Source organism: Canis lupus, chromosome 32, assembly GCF_048164855.1.
Source record: "Canis lupus baileyi chromosome 32, mCanLup2.hap1, whole genome shotgun sequence".
NCBI lineage: Eukaryota > Metazoa > Chordata > Mammalia > Carnivora > Canidae > Canis > Canis lupus.
Window position 1 is genome coordinate 16,744,462 of NC_132869.1, and position 19,486 is coordinate 16,763,947.

The window sequence follows — 19,486 nt, forward strand, 5'->3', positions numbered from 1 at the left end:
GGAGAACCATTTATCATTCAAATGGTCCTCAAAAGAAAGTAGGGGTAGCAGTCCTCATATCAGATAAATTAAAGTTTCTCCCAAAGACTGTAGTAAGAAATGAAGAAGGGCACTATATCATGCTTAAAGGATCTATCCAACAAAAGGACCTAACAATCATAAATATTTATGCCTCTAATGTGGGAGCTGCCAAGTATATCAATCAATTAATAACCAAAGTAAAGACATACTTAGATAATAATACACTAATACTGGGAGACTTCAACACGACGCTTTCTGCAAATGATACATATTCTAAGCACATCTCCAAAGAAACAAGAGCTTTAAATGATACACTGAAGCAGATGGATTTCACAGATATTTACAGAACTTTATATCCAAACGCAACTGAATACACATTCTTCTCAAGTGCACATGGAACTTTCTCCAGAATAGACCACATACTGGGTCACAAATCAGGTCTGAACCGATACCAAAAGATTGGGATCGTCCCCTGCATATTCTCAGACCATAATGCCTTGAAATTAGAACTAAATCACAAGAACAAGTTTGGAAGAAACTCAAACACATGGAGGTTAAAGAGCATCCTACTAAAACACGAATGGTCAATCAGGAAATTAGAGAAGAATTTAAAAGATTTGTGGAAACTAATGAAAATGATGATACAACCGTTCAAAATCTTTGGGATACAGCAAAAGTCATCCTAAAGAGAAATACATTGCAATACAAGCCTCCCTCAAAATATTGGAAAAAACTGAAATATACAAACTAACCTTGCACCTAAAGGAATTGGAGAAAGAACACCAAGTAAAACCTACACGCAGCAGAAGAAGAGAGTTAATAAAGATCCAAGTAGAACTAAATGAACTAGAGACCAGAAGAATTGTAGAACAGATCAACAAAACCAGGAGTTCTTTGAAAGAATGAATAAGATAGATAAACCATTAGCCAGCCTTATTAAAAAGAAAAGGCTAAATAAAATCATGAATGAAAGAGGAGAGGTCACAACCAATACCAAGGAAATACAAACGAGCTTAAAAACATATTATGAGCAGCTATATGCCAATAAATTAGGCAATCTAGAAAAAATGGATGCATTTCTGGAAAATCACAAATTACCAAAACTGGAACAGGAAGAAATAGAAAACCTGAACAAGCCAATAACCAGTGAGGAATTGAAGCAGTCATCAAAAACCTCCCAAGACACAAATGTCCAGGGCCAGATGGTTTCTCAGAGGAATTCTATCAAACGTTTAAAAAAGAAATAATACCTATTCTACTAAAGCTGTTTCAAAGGATAGAAAGGGAGAGAATACTTCCAAACTTGTTTTATGAGGCCAGAATCACCTTGATTCCAAAACCAAAGACCCCACCAAAAAGGAGAATTATAAACCAATATCCCTGATGAACACAGATGCGGAAATTCTCAAAAAGATACTAGCTAATAGGATCCAACAGTACATTAAGAAGATTATTCACCATGACCAAGTGGGATTTATCCCCAGGATACAAGGCTGATTCAACACTCATAAAGCAATCAACATGATAGATCACATCAACAAGAGAAAAACAAGAACCATATGATGCTCTCAATAGCTGCAGAGAAAGCATTTAACAAAATACAGCATCCATTCCTGATCAAAACTCTTCAGAGTGTACAGATAGAACATTCCTCAGCATCTTAAAAGCCATCTATGGAAAGGCCAAAGCATATATATTTTCAATGAGGAAAAACTGAGAGCCTTTCCCTTATGATGAGGAACACAACAGGGATGTCCACTCTCACCACTGCTATTCAACACAGTACTAGAAGTCCTAGCCTCAGCAATCAGACAACAAAAAGAAATAAAAGGCGCTCAAATTGGAAAAGTCAAACTCTCCCTCTTCGCAAATGACATGATACTGTCCCTAGAAAACCCAAAGACTCCACCCCAAGATTGCTAGAACTCATACAGCAATTTGGCAGTGTGGCAGGATACAAAATCAATGCCCAGAAATCAGTGGCATTTCTATACACTAACAATGAGACTTCAGAAAGAGAAATTAAAGAGTGAATCCTATTTACAATTGCACCCAAAAGCATAAGATACCCAGGAATAAACCAAACCAAAGAGGTAAGGGATCTATACCCTAAAAACTACAGAACACTTCTGAAAGAAATTGAGGAAGACACAAAGAGATGGAAAAATATTCCATGCTCATGGATTGAAAGAATTAATATTGTGAAAATATCAATGCTTCCCAGGGCAATTTACACATTTAATGCAATCCCTATCAAACTACTGTGGACTTTCTTCAGAGAGTTGGAACAGATAATCTTAAGATTTTGTGGAATCAAAAAAGACCCCGAATAGCCAGGGGAATATTGAAAAAGAAAACCAGAGCTGGGGGCATCACAATGCCGGATTTCAGGTTGTACTACAAAGCTATGATCATCAAGACAGTTTGGTACTGGCACAAAAACAGACACATAGATCAATGGAACAGAATAGAGAACCCAGAAATGGGCCCTCAACTCTATGGTCAACTAATATTTGACAAAGCAGGAAAGACTATCCACTGGAAAAAGGACAGTCTCTTCAATAAACGGTGCTGGGAAAATTGGACATCCACATGCAGAAGAATGAAACTAGACCATTCTCTTACACCATACGCAAAGATAAACTCAAAATGGATGAGAGATCTAAAGTGAGACAAGATTCCATCAAAATCCTAGAGGAGAACACAGGCAACACCCTTTTTGAACTCGGACACAGTAACTTCTTGCAAGATACATCCACGAAGGCAAAAGAAACAAAAGCAAAAATGAACTATTGGGACTTAATCAGGATAAAGAGCTTCTGCACAGCAAAGGAAACAGTCATCAAAACTAAAAGACAACCTGCAGAATGGGAGAAGATATTTGCAAATGACGTATCAGATAAAGGGCTAGTTTCCAAGATCTATAAAGAACTTATTAAACTCAACACCCAAGAAACCAACAATCCAGTCATGAAATGGGCAGATATAAACAGACATTCCTCCAAAGAAGACATACACATGGTCAACAAGCATATGAGAAAATGCTCCGCATCACTTGACATCAGGGAAATACAAATCAAAACCTCAATGAGATACCACCTCACACCAGTGAGGATGGGAACAATTAACAAGACAGGAAACAAATGTTGGAGAAGATGTGGAGAAAGGGGAACCCTCTTGCACTGTTGGTGGGAATGCAAACGGGTACAGCCACTTTGGAAAACTGTGTGGAGGTTCCTCAAAGAGTTAAAAATAGAGCTACCCTACAACCTAGCAACTGCACTGCTAGGTATTTACCCCAAAGATACTGATGCAGTAAACGGCAGGACACCTGTACCCCAATGTTTAGAGCAGCAATGTCCACAATAGCCCAGCTGTGGAAGGAGCCTTGGTGTCCTTCAACAGATGAATGGATAAAGAAGATGTGGTATAGGTATACAATGGAATATTACATAGCCATTAGAAATGACAAATACCCACTATTTACTTCATCGTGGGTGGAACTGGAGGGTACTATGCTGAGTCAACTAAGTCAGTTGAAGAAGTACAAACATTGTATGGTTCACTCATATGGGGGATATAAGAAATAGTGAAAGGGATTATAAGGGAAAGGAGAGAAAATGAGTGGGAAAAATTAGAGAGGGTGACAAAACATAAGCGACTCCTAACTCTGGGAAATGAACAAAGGTAGTGGAAGGGGAGGCAGGTGCGGTGATGGGCACTGAGGAGGGCACCTGATGCGATGAGCATTGCGTGTTATAGTATATGTTGCCAATCAAACTTCAATAAAAAATTAATTAATTAATTAATTAATTAGAACAGAGAAGAGGACAGTACAATGGATTGTGAATCCAATCAAGTACTGGGGAAATCAGGGATCCCTGGGTGGCTCAGCAGTTTAGCACCTGCCTTCAGCCCAAGGTGTGATCCTGAAGTCTCGGGATGGAGTCCCACATCAGGCTCCCGGCATGGAGCCTGCTTCTCCCTCTGCTGTGTCTCTGCCTCTGTGTGTGTGTGTGTGTGTATCATGAATAAATAAATAAAATATTAAGAAAAAAAGTACTGTGGAAATGAAAATAGGTATGATTTTTAAAATACTTTTTCTTTTATTTAATAACTACCAGTAAGATGGAAAAACGAATGCTAATCACTGAAAGAGAATGCACATGAATAAGCCAGTTACTTCTGTGTGCAATGAGGATTCAGTTACACGGAGAATCTCTGAAAGATGTAAAACATGTCATAATTTTGACCTTATAAACTGTCTATCTGAGGAGTGAAGGAAATGTGTACTTACTGATTTCCTCATTTTATTTGCTGACTGAGGGTTATATCTTGGAGGCATTAACTTTCTGGCATTTCTTACCTACCAGGAAGAATGCCCAGAAAATGCCTTCAGGGAGGGAAGTGTTGAGGTAGGAAGCTCTTTAGGATATATAGACACTGGTAACTAAAGGAGCTTAAATTTCCAGGGTGGCCTTAAGGGGTATGAGTGGAGAATGAAGAGCATCTGTCACAAGCAGTGAACAAGATATAGAATATCTCTGCTCTTATGAATCTGATCCTGCATAGGAATTGATATACAATACACAAATAAATACATGGATGAGGTCACTTCCAAGGGCTAAAGACTCATGCATTACAAATAAAACATAATCACGTGATGAAGAATGACTGGAGGATCGGATGAGATAGAAATGGGAGAAGGAGGAGAAGCCAGGTTAGGTTCAGTTATGAAATAAACTCTAAGGAAGAAGAATTTCAAATAAGTTCTGTAAAAATCTGGGCATAGAACAAAGCAGAGCAAAATATAAGAACCAAGACTGTGGGAGAGCAAAACCTCAGTAGGTAACAAAAAAAAAAAAAAAAAAAAAAACAATAAGAGCAGGGACATGTATTAATGGTAACAGCTTTATGTGTGTGGCAAATGCCAGTTATTCCCACCATCAGTTGATACTGAAAACAGTCCACGCTGCAAATAGCAATGATGGTGGAGAGACAGCCAGGCCTGCAGAGGTCAGGGGTCCCATCCCTGCTGCCCCTAGTTAGTGTTCCTCTGAGACCCATGTGGTCACATACACAGTTCCCTGCTGCCCCTCACACGATTGGCTTCTTGAGTTGTTTCCACATACTTTACATACTTTACATTCTACGATAATAAAACGTTGAGTTGTTTCCACATACTCTCATTCTATGATGAGAGGCAACCCAGACTTGGGGCTTTACCTGGGCAACTGCACTTCTTGGAGGTGCCTGACCATGTAGCCCCTTTGGGCCTCTCTTTATTCCAAGATATTGGACTCTGAGTAATCATTTTGCCTCTCATCAGAATGTGTCATGTGTCACAAGACTCTGAAGCAGAATCTTGACACACCCAACATACAGAAAAAATGGTAGTAGAGTAAGGAGAAGCTAGAGATGAAATTGGAGGGGGTCAGGTTAAGGGATCCATATTCACTTAAGCATGAAAATGCTATGATCTCACATTTTTTTGAAAATCATTTGAGTTACTCCGTACAATATGTAGTTCACTGGGGCTAAAAGGAAATGAGTTATCACAAAAGGTAGTCCAGATGTGACATGATGTTTGCTTAAACTGAGTTGGTAGCAATGAAGGTAGAAAGAGGCAAGCACATCAGGATATATTTTGGATCCTTATTTCACTGAATATGTTCATAGATGGAAGCATAAAACATGAATGATATTCTACTCTGGATCACTGAAAGAGAAATATAGAGGGGAAATGGAGTGTTGGTAGGTCAGGAGACTTAGTTCTTGACTTTAAATCTATCTAGCCAGATGATCTTAGGTCAGCCAAAGGGCCATTTTAAGGCTTCCACTTCTTCATTTCTGAAATGGTATCAATGATAACATCCCTGTGGCAGAGGTGTTCAAGTTAGAAACTGTAGAAGTAAAAGAGTCTTGACAATTTCAATGTGGCATATAAATTTAAAGTATTATTAGGGGATGCCCTAAGTTGCTTTTAAAAAATTCTATGCTATTACTTGCTGCTCTTTTATAACCTTTTATTTATGATAATTAATGTGATTAGTGTGCTAATTTTCTACAGTTGCACCCTGGGGCAATCGTGCAACAGTTGTAATTTTAAAAATTGGGCAAATAAGTAAATGTCAACCTGTAATAAAATCCAAATGAGTCCTTGATGAATGTTGATGGTGACTGGTAATTTACTCGATAAAATATTGTAACTGCCCAGTTACCTTGGAATAGCTGATTTCTCAAAGTAATTACCATGTTCTGCATTGTGAAGTGTCATCAGAGGGAATTTTAACACATAGTGGTGATTTTTAATTTGCTGATTTAAATATCATATTTATTAATGAAATAGTACCATTTTAATTCAGATTGTTATGTCCAAAAAAAGAAAGGCATAATACATACTATAGAGTGCACTGATGAGGCCCTTCCTTGGTCTTCCAGATGATTAGCAGTGATATGACTTACAATGGAGTTATAAGTAATTGTTGCAGTACAAGAGGCCTGCTCTTCTTACTTGCTTTTAACTACTGTATACATATTTAGATATATATTATGCATTTATTTTATATATATATACATATATAACTTTATATATGTATATATATATAAAACTTTCGTCCTGATAAAGATAAAATCTTACTGGAGAAAGAGCTAAAAAGCAAGTGTATACAGCTTCTTACGTGGAGGCTGACCAAATCTTAAGTCTGAGACATTTTCCACAAGTCAGTCTCTAATCTTCTGTTGTCTGAGACTCATATGTTTGATTTCATTAAATCTGCAAAGCCTACCACAGAAGCATACTGACAGTATGGTGTTCTAACATTTGCCACGAAAATGTTCATTGGTTATCAAGCTTTTGACTTTTGGTTTGTGTTTTGCTTTTCAAAGAATGGTTCTCACAGATACCATCAGTTCAAGAAATCCATGGAACTGAAAGAAGCTTAAGATCCTGACTCAAAAATGAACTAGAGAAACACAAAGTAATTGCTTGGAATAAGTGTATAGAAAGTAGGGACAAATGTAAAGGTACAGAAGTAGACTAGAAATAAATGCAATATTTTTTTGGTACATTTGGAATTACCTTCTGACAATGTTGTTCTTTGAGCATAATCATAAACATGTAATCAATTTTGGTTTGTAAATCTAGTCCAGGAAAATGAATGATTTTCTCTAATGGCTCAAAAATGCTTGTTTCTTATTCTTTCTCAGATTTTTAATCAGTAATCACAACTCTGCACCAGTTATTGTAAATACATAAGTTATAAGACACAACAGATTCTACCAGTTTGTTGGAATTAACCCCTTCAGTGTTTAACAAACTAAAGATGCAAAACACTGGCAAAACCTGAAATAATTTGTTTTTGACTTAAGAATTTTTTTAAGAGTTTATTTATTTATTCATGAGAGACACAGAGAGAGGAGAGACACAGGCAGAGGGAGAAGCAGGCTCCATGCAGGGAGCCCGATGGGGGACTCGATCCCAGGACTCCAGGATCACACCTTGGGCTGAAGGCAGGTGCTCCACCGCTGAGCCACCCGGGCATTCTTTGACTTAAGAATTTAAAACTAAGAAAATATTTGAACAAATACTTCACTAAGAAAGATATACAAATGACCCATAAACACATGAAAAAATAATAGCATTATTCATTTAGAGAAATATAATTAAAATTACAATAAGATGCCACTATACATATACTAAATTGGCTAAAACCTAAAAATTAAATAAAACTGAAAACATCAAGTGCTAATGAGAATTTGGAACAACAGAAATATTCTACTTTTCTGGTGGGGATTAAAAATGGTGTATTCATTTTGGAAAACTACTTGGCAGTTTCTTGTAACTTTAAACATATATTTATATACAACCTAGAAACTGCTCTCCTAAAAATTTGCCCCAAAAAGGGAGATGGGAAGGAGCCCATCTAAACACCAATATGCAAATATTTATAGCATCATTATTCACAATGCCCTAAAACAGGTAACAACCTAAAATGTACATCAGCTAGTATATACAAAACTAAAATTAGCAATTTTAAAAGGACAAATTTCAAATCTATGCAAGAACATAAATTAACCTCCCAAAAGACACAAAGAATAACTGTTTCATTCCATAATATGATATTATGGAAAAGGCATAACTATAGAGACAAATCACACCAGTGGTTGTCAGGGCCTATGAGAGGGACTAGAGATTTAGTTCAAAGGAACATGAAGGAATTCATTGGGATGATGGAAATATTCTATATCTTAATTTTGATGGTGGTTACATATGATATATATATTTGTCAATAATCACAGAAACAATATACCTAAAAACAGTGAATTTTAAAGAATATAGATAATGCATCAATAAATGTGATTTTTGAAAATTTATGATGATGGACTTATGAACTACTTTATGGCAATTATTTGAAAATGTAAAATAGATACATCTAAGAAAAATAGTACTAAAATAGATACAATAAAAATAAAAAATCTAAGTAATCTAATATATATTAGTAAAATTAAATATTAATTATATTCAATTTTGGAATACTACAAGTTAGAATTCATCTGCAACTTAAAAAATCTTTTAAGAAAGTAATAATAATTCCAGACTAACATTTACAGAGAACAGAAACTGTAGAAAGCCTTTCCAACACATTTTATGAAGCCAACATTATCTGGAAAGACTATCTGATGGGATACCATATGAAAGAAAAGCACAATCTAATCTTAGAAAAATTGAGGCAAAACTCCTACACAGATATCTACAAAACAAATCCAGCAACATATAAAGATTTTAATATAGCCTGAAAGATTTATCTTTATTCTAGAAATGCAAGGACATTTTAACAATAAATATCAACAAATAAAGTTGGGTTTTTGTCATTGTACTGTGGTTATGGGTAGATGTCCCAGTTTTCAGGAAATCAAGCTGATTAATTTAGGGATGAAGGGGCAAATCTGACAAATTACTTTTAAATGATTCAGAAAGAAAGGGGGTAAGAGAATCATAAACAAATGGGCAAAACCTAAACATCTGACAAATCTGAATGTATAGTAGTCTTTTATACTTTTTAAAAAGTTTTATTTAAATTATAGTTGGCTAACATACAGTGTAGTATTAGTTTCAAATGTACAATATAGTGATTCAACACTCCCATACAAAACCTGGTGCTCATCACAAGTGTACTCCCTAATCCCCATCACTTACTTAGCACCTCCCCCGCCAAACCTTCCCTTCTGGTAAGTATCAGTTTGTTCTCCATAGTTAAAAGTCTGTTTCTTGGTTTGCCCCTCTCTCTTTTTTGTCCCTTTGTTCATTTGTTTTCTTTCTCAAATTCCACATATGAGTAAAATCATATGGTATTTGTTTTTCTCTGATTGACTTACATTTGCTTAGCACTATACTCTCTAGCTCCATCCATGTCATTGCAAATAAGCAAGATTTCATTACTTTTTATGGCTGAGTAATATTCCACGATATATATATGTGTATATATTGTGCATATATACACATACACACACACACATATATATGTATATGTTTATCATGGAGTTTTATATAAATATATAAATATATAAATATATATATTCATTGGGTCCCCATGAAGCCCTACTATACCCAAGCTTACCAGGAGATTTGGTTAGGAATGGGGTTGATGAGTCTCATCACTTATAAAATCAGGAGTGCTGATAAAAGAAGTAAAGCTTTGAAAGCCTCGAGTCCTGCCCCTGCTCATGGCCATCATTAACCAGCTCGGGGAACACATGAGATGGAATGTCAGTCTGGCTGTAAATCTCCGCTCGCTCGGTTAGCCAGGAACATGGAGCCCCGATATACGCATGTACATGTGTCGTGTCCACTGCGGCATGAATAAACTTATGTAACTGTGAGTTGAAAAAAAATATATATATATATATAAATCTCACATCTTCTTTATCCATTCATCAATGGACACTTGGGTTGTTTCCATAATGACTATTATAGATAATGCTGCTATATATATTGAGTTACATATATGCCTTTGAGTTAGTGTTATTTTTCTTGCAACTTTCCTGTTAGTTTGAAATGTTTTCCACTGCCCTCTAAATTTGCCAAAAATACATTTTAAAAACAATCAGAATAATCTACCAGTAAAAAAGAAATAATAATAAATAATAAACCAGTGAATGAAAAGACAAATCAGATGATTTTCTAAAATCTATGAAGAATGGTATAGACTAGAAATCAAAACCAATTTAGGTAAAACCTCTGCAATTGTAGAAGGCAACTCTTTAATTTGATAAAATCATCTTCAAAAAATGAGAAAAAAAATTGTAGTAAAAATCCTTCTTAATGTGACATGTTAAGATTTTTCCCTCCAAGGTAAAATTGAGGGCAAAAAATTTTCCTTCCTAGATTACTTTCATAATTTCCGGTAAATTTCATCCGATTTTATTCATGGCCAGGATAATAAAGAAAAGAGAAAAGAGTAATGGTAAAAAGAAAGTGAAAAATGATACTCTCATTCTCAGACTATATGTCTGTATCCAAGTAAAACCCAAGAGAATTTTCTACTAAATTATTAGAAATAACACAGTTTAGTGTGGTTTCTGATATAAAACCAAAATTTAAAACTTTAATTATTTATACAATAAATAAAAGATTAAAATACAAAAATGATACTACTTAGATTATCAAAACATCAAATACCTTGAAATAAATATAATGAAATATATGTAAAATCTCTACAAAACCGTATAGCATTATTGAGTAAAATTGAATCAAACCTAAATAAATGGAGATAAAATACATTCATAGATTTAAAATTCAAATTTATAAATATATTCATTCTTCTAATCTATTGATTACAATAGCAATCACAGCTCAGTAGTCTTATTTATTTTCAAAAACTGACACACCAATTCTAAAATTCAGATGTAAAGGCTAAGAATAGCTCACATCTTTACAAAGAATAAAGTACTTCAGGTAACAGATATCAAGGCCTATTATATAAACTATCATAATAAAGACAGTGAAGGATTATTGTAAGATTAGATAGACCAATATAACAGAACAGAGCCCTAAAAAGAACAACCTGATTTATGACTAAGGGGACAAAGCAGTGTAGGAGGGATGATCTTTTCAATAAATGGCACTTAGCAACTGAGTATTCATAAGGAAAAGCAAATCCAGACTCTTACCTCACACCATTCCCCAAAGTCATTTTCATTTTATCATAGATCTAAATGAGAAAGGTAAAGCAATAATAATTTTAGAAGGTAACATAGAAGAGTATTTTCAGGGCCTAGGCAGGCAAAGATGTTTTTTAAAAGACATAAAAAAATTAATAATTTGAACTACACTTAAATTAAGTATTACAGATCTTAAAAAGGGCCAGGAAGAGCTCAAAAGCTAGCTAAAAGTCTAAGAAAAAAATTATTTATAACTAATATAACTGAAAAATGGCTTACATGCAGAATAAACAAAAAAATACAACAACAGAGGCAACACAATAGAAAAATGGCTAAGAGTTTTGAAAAAAGCAGTTTACAAAACAGGCTATATAAAATACCCAATAAACATTTGAAAAGGTGTTCAACTTCATTAGTCCTCAACTATATTAATGATAGCTAAATCCACCATGAAAAACCACTATCCATCCACCAGAACAGCTAAAATTTTTTTAAAAATAAAAATTGCTGATGAGGTTTTGGAGCAACTGGAAATCTCTTACATGCTTTTGGATGCAACTGGAACAACCACTTTGGAAAAGGGATTCACATTACCTGCTGTTTTTGAGCACATGTTTACTAAATGACTCAGAATTTTCATTTTTATGTTTCTACATTTCTTTTCAACAGACATATGTGTATGTATGCACTAATAGAAAACTTTATGAATGTTCACAAAAGGATTATTTATAATAGCCCCAAACTGAAAACAATGTTTAGCAAGACAGGAAAGAATACATAGTAGTAGTACATGCATAGAATGTACTACTATATAAATATGATAGAGACACACAAAATAATGTATGTGAATCTCAATCATAATTTTGGGCAAGAGGAGCAAATACAAATGAAAACATTCTATATTAATATATTTATATAAAATGTTAAGGTTTAAAATATTCTATACCATTAACAGGATAATGACTACATTTTGAGAGGAGGTTAAGGATAGTGATTGGGATGGGGCATGAGGAGGATTCTAGGTCCTATTAATCTTCTATTTCTTAACCTAGTATGGTAGTTTCCAGGTTGTATTCATTCCATAGTAATCCATTGAGTTGTATACATATTATTTGTACAATTTAAAGTATGTATACTATATTCCAACGAATGTTTAAAAAATAGAACAATAAACTAAAAAGGTATGATTTGTTTAGTAGAGAAACTGCATTATGTCAAAAGAACCAAACACACATCTTGAAGAATTTCCCACTAGTCAATTTTGTGACCATTTTAGCAACCAAAAGAAAAATGATTGTAGTAGGTTAGAACACACTGGACCAATAAAAATCCAGTAATCCATAATGATTTCCAAATAAGGGAAAAAAAGAAAGAAAGAAAAAAGAAAAGAAAAGAAAAGAAAAGAAAAGAAAAGAAAAGATAAAAGAAAAAAGTCAGGCAAAAACTCATCTGTGACCCTTCATCCTTCGAGGAAGCTATGAAAAGAAATTCCTTACTCCTACTAAACTCCTTATTCTGAAAATTGATAACTAAAGGTAAATATTTAAGTATTTATATTGCCCTTCCAGTAAAGAATTATATTTAAGGACAATCAAATAGCTCCAGTTGATGAGAGAAAGTTCTACTTTACAGGTATTTCCATCAACAGCTAATATGGAAAAAGAATAATTTGAGCTAGGAAAAAATAATTTTGGAAACCCTAAATGAACTATCAATTCAAGCAACAGTTAAAATCCATTAAATATTTTATGGAACAGTAGGCAGTCATATAGGCTCATACTTGTAAGGGGAACAATCCAACTAAATTAAAGGATCAGATATCACATATACCAGTGATCAATCTTAACCATCACTAACAGTGAATCAGATGTGTATTTTCTGATGTGTATTTTCTGATGTGATGTACCATGCAATACAATATCACCTAAGATTTATTTTAGTCAAACATGTTTAACTTGAAACTATTGATAAATAGCTTAAGATATACCTATAGATATAGAGATACAACTTAAGTGATTCCACAAGAAAGCAATCAGACAAGTCCAGAAGGCAAGGTATTTTGTAGATCAGTTGGTCTCACTCCTTCAGCAATTCAGTGTCATAAAAAAAGGGGTTAGTTCTAGAATAAAAGAAATCTAAGGGGCATGACAATCAGAGTATATGGTACTACAATGATACCAGTTTGGAGAAATTCATTCTAAATAACATTTTTAATTAATTGAAGGATTCTAAATACAGTCTGGATATTATATGTAAAGAAAATATACAAAAATATAAACGTGAAGATTATTGACTGAAAGAGTAGAATACAAAACAATAACATAGTGAGTTTGCATTTGATAAAAAGTAACACGTAAGACTAGAAGAAAATGTATTGATGATCTTTAGGAGGAAGGAGTATTTCAGCTCATTTTATTCCTCTGTATTTTCTAATTTTGTTATAATGCATACATACTGCTTTTGTAATAATAAAAAGTAATTTTTAAATAAATCGAAATTTCTGAACAGAAAATTACTATATATGTACACATTAAAATAGATAATAGGGCTCTATTGCAACTAACAACCATGTATCCTCCAGATAGAGAGGTCCAGATAGATGGCATGTCTTATCTTACTTTAATTATAAAATCCTGACCTTCTTAGTGGCTATTAGCACATTAGATGTTTGCTGAACCAGGAAAAGCTATGTGGTACCATTGTTTACTTATTTTCTAAGTTTGGTATTTGTACAGTATTCTTAAATTATATATTATTAACTTTTGTATGTACTTGGATATTTTTATTATTTTAGTACAAAAATGAACAATATTTATTCAAAAAATATAAAATAATTGTAAACAAGATAACTGAAAGAAAAGTTATTCTTCATCTATCCTTTCAAAGGATAAATTCATTGTTACATTTTTAATTCTTTATTTGAATGATTAACTTATAAAGCTTATTTTTTTCTTTTTATGTTAAATTAAGTATTTAAAGTAACTAGTCTCTGGGGTACCTGGGTCAAGTCATACCTCAGGGTCCTGGGATGGAGCCCTACATCAGGCTCCCTGCACAGTGGGGAGTATGCATCTCCCCCTCCCTCTCTCTCTGTTCTCTCTCTCAAATATATAAATAAAATCTTTAAAAATAAAGTAACTATTCTCTGAAGCGACTATAGCTACATTCAATGTTTAAAAGTGTAATACTTCAGAGATGCCTGGATAGCTCAGTGGTTGAGTGTCTGCCTTCGACTCAGGGTGTGATCCTGGGGTCTGGGGATCAAGTTCTGCATCGGGCTCCCTGCGAGGACCCTGCTTCTCCCTCTGCCTGTGTCTCTGCCTCTCTCTGTGTCTCTCATGAATAAATAAATAAAATCTTTATTTAAAAAAAGTATAATACTTCATTATTATTTCCTAGTTAGACTACAATTTTAATTTTGATTTGTTCTTTGTCCTAAGGACAAGACAAAGATGTTACAAAAGCTGGTATTTTCTGTTTACAGTTATTATTATTGCTAGTTTTGTTACTTTGTCCTCATAGACTAATATCTGCATTGCTTTTCCTTTTTCCTTTTCCTTTTTCCTAGATCTTCCTTGAGGCCCAATACTTTGTCCACTTAGCCTACTCTATGAGCATTTGAATGAAGATCCACATATTACTTCTCCACCATTAGTTATGTCCTCTTTAATTTCACTTATGTTTTGCCTATTTTTTAAAGATTTTATTTATTTATTCATGAGAGACAGAGAGAGAGGTAGAGACACAGGCAGAAGGAGAAGCAGGTTCCATGCAGGGAGCCTGATGTGGGACTCGAGTCTGGGACCCTGGGATCACCACCTAAGCCAAAGGCAGACACTTAACCACTGAGTTACACAGCATCCCTATTTTGTCTATTTGGTCTTCCATCAGCAGAGGAGAGAGCACAGAAAATTTTCTTTTAAATATATGTTTCTAATTAGGGCACCTGGGTGGCTCAGTTGGTTAAGCAGTTGACTCTTGATTTTGGCTCAGGTCATAATCTCAGGGCCCTGAGATGGAGGCCTGCACAGTCTCCATGCTCAGTGGGGAGGATCCTTAAGGATTCTCTTTCCCTCTCCCTCTGCCCCCCAACTCCACTTATATGCATGTGCACTCTCTCTATATAAACAAACAAACAAACAAATAAATAAATCTTTAAAAAGTAAAAATGTTTCTACTTAATGAAGTTCCTATTTTATTAATTGTGTAAGCATGGCACTTAATAAAATAATATTTATAAGGTATTTATGTATACCATCCTCTTTATTAATAGTGTCCCTCTTTGTCCTATTCAGATTTTTTATCAAACACAAATTATACTTACTTTATATTAATACTGTGATCCTTGATTTTTTTTTAGTTTTCATTTGCCTTCCATACCTTAGCCCAAAGCTTATTTTCAAGCTTTTTGATTTAATTTTTATTAGATACACTTCTTGTATACCATAAATCACTGTCACTGTTACTAGATAAAATTGGAAGGAATCATGATTCCTCTCAGAGGATCAACTGTAGAGAACCTAATAAAGAGCCTCTTTACAAAGACATAGCTAGGGTTAAAAATATGAAGAAAAAGAAAGAGATGCTCAGGAACAAAGAGATATACCAACTAGAGTTTGCTTTCTGGAACACAGAAATGAGCAGTAAAGGTTTCAGAAGAGCTCTGAAAAGAAGAAACAGATGAACAACACATTTTTTTCTCCTCTAATATAAATGTTTCCTTTAATTGTTAAAATTAATATTTTATATCTATAAATGTTATATACAATAGTGAAGATATGTTTAGTTTGACATAACATGGCCCTATAATATATTTCTGGCATATACATTTGTGTTTGTTTTCCATCAGATTATGTATCCGTGTACATGTATGTATTAGTTAGGAAGGTTATTACTAGAAAAGATTGAAAACTGACTTTTAAACTTGTAAATATATATAGAAATGCTCTAAATAAATGTTGGCCAAATGCTGAAAGGCTGAGTGTCAAACTCATTATTCACCTGAATCTAAATATTGCTTTCATAGAACAAATCTGAACTTTTATCAAAGTCAATCATGACTGGAATTTTGTTTCTGAAATTTTAAATCATAATTGTAAAGCTTAATATTATATAGTATAGGACTATAATTTCTTAGCACTACCGGCTGCTAGATTGTTCCTTTGGTCACCATAGCATAGGTAGCTACTAACTTAGCTACCTTCTCCACTATCATATTCATGATGATCTTCCCATCAAAATTATTACATTTTCTCCCTCTTTAATATTAAAGAATTGAGGTACACATTTGAAGATTCTGGATTCTGAAAATATAGTTAATGGTGATAACAGCTTCATTGGAGCAATCCCACCAACCAAAGCTTTGCACACTAACAATATTTTCAGAAGCAGAATTAGGACAGTTAGGCTGATTTACATCTTTTTATTTCTGTATTTGCCTGCTCTAGTTGTTCTATAAAATCACTTGAGAATATTTACCTGTAAGTCTCCACTTTTAAAATGCAGCAATGGGGGCAGCCCGGGTGGCTCAGCAGTTTAGCACCACCTTTGTCCCAGGGCATGATCCTGGAGTCCCGGAATCGAGTCCCATGTTGGGCTCCCTGCATGGAGCAGCTTCTCCCTCTGCATGTGTCTCTGACTCTCTCTCTCACTCTGTGTCTCTTATGAATAAATAAATAAAATCTTTTAAAAAAATAAAATAAAATGTAACAATGGAGGATGAAATTGGCTTTCAAGATAAAACCATTATATCTAACTTTTCAACCGCATCTCAACTTTCACCATACACACTAGTTTCAGCAACTTTCCCGTCTAAGATGGTCTTCTCAGTAGGTACCCCAAAAGAAATATGCGCATTCTAAGGGAATATTTTATTGGTTATTTTCTCACAAAATTCTAACAAACAAATTTCTCTGTAATCAATCACTGGATGTCAATAAGTCCTGTTATGCTAAGTACTATTATTTTTGTTGTTGTTGTTGCAAAGTACTATTATTAAGGTTTGTTTCAAAAATTTCAACATGTAATTAATTGTTGCTGACATCAGTATGTTGTATAGGTTCCTGTTAAAGCAGTTCCAAAATTGTATGTATATCAATGGTATATCTTTAGCTGAAGATTTTAAGATTTCACCCAGATGAATCAATCTTTCAAAGTAAATATTCATATTTGTATAATAAACCTGGGGTACTGTGTGATTATTGATCCCATCCAAGTTCAAGGATGCCAGAAATAATGGTATAATAGGTTTGTCTAATCTGATCTGCCAAAGTCTGAGGCTAAAATTGAAGGTAAATGGAGACTTAGTCCAATACAGTGGGTAAAGCCAAAAACTGGTGCATTCTTTGTGTGTGTGTGTGTGTGTGCACACACGGGCACACACATGCACACATATGAATGCATGTCTGTGCTTTTATGAGAAAAGAAATATTTAGGACCCTGGAGAAGCAGTGGTAAGCAGTCTGCTCAGAAATATGTGCACATTGACCCTGGTTCATAAGCCAATCCTCCATCTCGGAGAACGATTATAGATTTCTAATAACACCAAAAAAATAGATAAGATATTGTTACAAGTTCATTGCTTATAAGTAAAATCTCAAACTTATTGCATTATGGATGGTCTGATGAATACATTAATTTCTTCCACTGGGTAGGAAAGGGGGTATCTTCCTTTTTTTGTGAATTTGGATCTTTGTTCTAAATTGGAACTTCTGGAACTTAAGAGAAAACCACAATCAACCAGAATCTAATCTTTTAATCCAGCCAAGAGTTTACTTCATTCACCCAATTAAAATGTGGATCCTCTATAATACCTACATTCATAATCTTTTAGTCTATATTTTCTCTATAATGTCCAACTCCCACCCATCAGCTATTGATTTACAGTGAAAATCATTTTTAAGATTGCAGAATTAATATTTAAATATGTATTATCTAACTTTACAGAATCATAAAATCCATCTTCACTCCTGTATTTCATTGCTTATTCATCTAGACTAGTGGTCAGGAAAAAGATGGAGCATGTTTCACATATAACTCATTCACTGCCTCTCTTATTTCCTTTTGTTTACTAGTCAAGACAACATAAGAGAACGACAAGACTGAAGGAAGAGGGCAGATAATTGGAAAATATTATATATTATCTACCTCTACCTCTTGAAAAGGTAGTCTAATATCTTACAGGAAGACTCTGCTCCTAGGCTTTCATCTCTAAATTATAACTACTCTTATCCTTCCAAGTTCAGGAGGAAAATTCCTTTATTTGTGCTGTTCCATTGTTTATTTTCCAAAGGAAAAGTAAGAACTTTGTGATAACACCTAAGATAATAGTGTCACAGTAATGTATGTGATCACATAGGATAATGAGTTTTATTGCTTTGGATTCCTTAAAAGACTAGACTGCCACAACTGCAGAATATCTGATGTAAGGAGTGAAAACTAGGTAACATGAAGAGCAAATAAATTAACTAGAGATGTTTAGCTTGAAAGAAAGATATATGAACATTTGAAAGCTTGTCAGTAGATGACCACAGAGACAAATTTTATACTGCCATAATGGAGAAAGAAAGAAATGATGGCTAGACACTTTATGATTGCAAATTTGAACAACTATAAGAATTAATGATAACAATTAGATATTGATTGCTTTAAGAGGCTAAAGATGCAAACAGAAGGGTTGCAATAATTTTGTTGTTAGAGATGCTGTGGAGGACATTTGGGCATCGAATGGGGAGTTAGACTAATTAAGCTTTACTGACCTTTTCAATTCTGATGTTCTGTAATTATACTGATATTTAAAGACCATAGTATTCTTTTCCTATTGGTTGGGCTAATAGGAGTGAAGGCAATCATGAACGTAGTGAAGTAACAATTACTAGATTTGGAGTTGGAAACTTGGGGTTTGAAATCCAGTTCTATCACTGAGTAACTTATACTTAAAAAAAAAAAAATCTTGTTAATGTGCAAAGCTTTGGTTGGTGGGATTGCCCCACCATCTTGTACTTTTTAAGTAACTTATACTTTAAAAAATCCTACCTTTTCTGGGTCTTAGTTACCAAGCCCTACCTGGTAAACAGCAAATTATAAAGGATGACTTGATTATATTTTTGAAAACATTTAGTATGGTTCATGGCAGGTAGCAGGTACACAATACATGCTCTTTTAAAATCAGAGTGTTTGATTCCTGGTTCTGGTCATAATAAAATAAAAGACTTGAAGCTTATTCTCCTACAATAAACTGTACAAAATATATGATGCAATAGGTTCCAAGCATTGTGCAACAAGCAGTATAGAGGTGTGATCC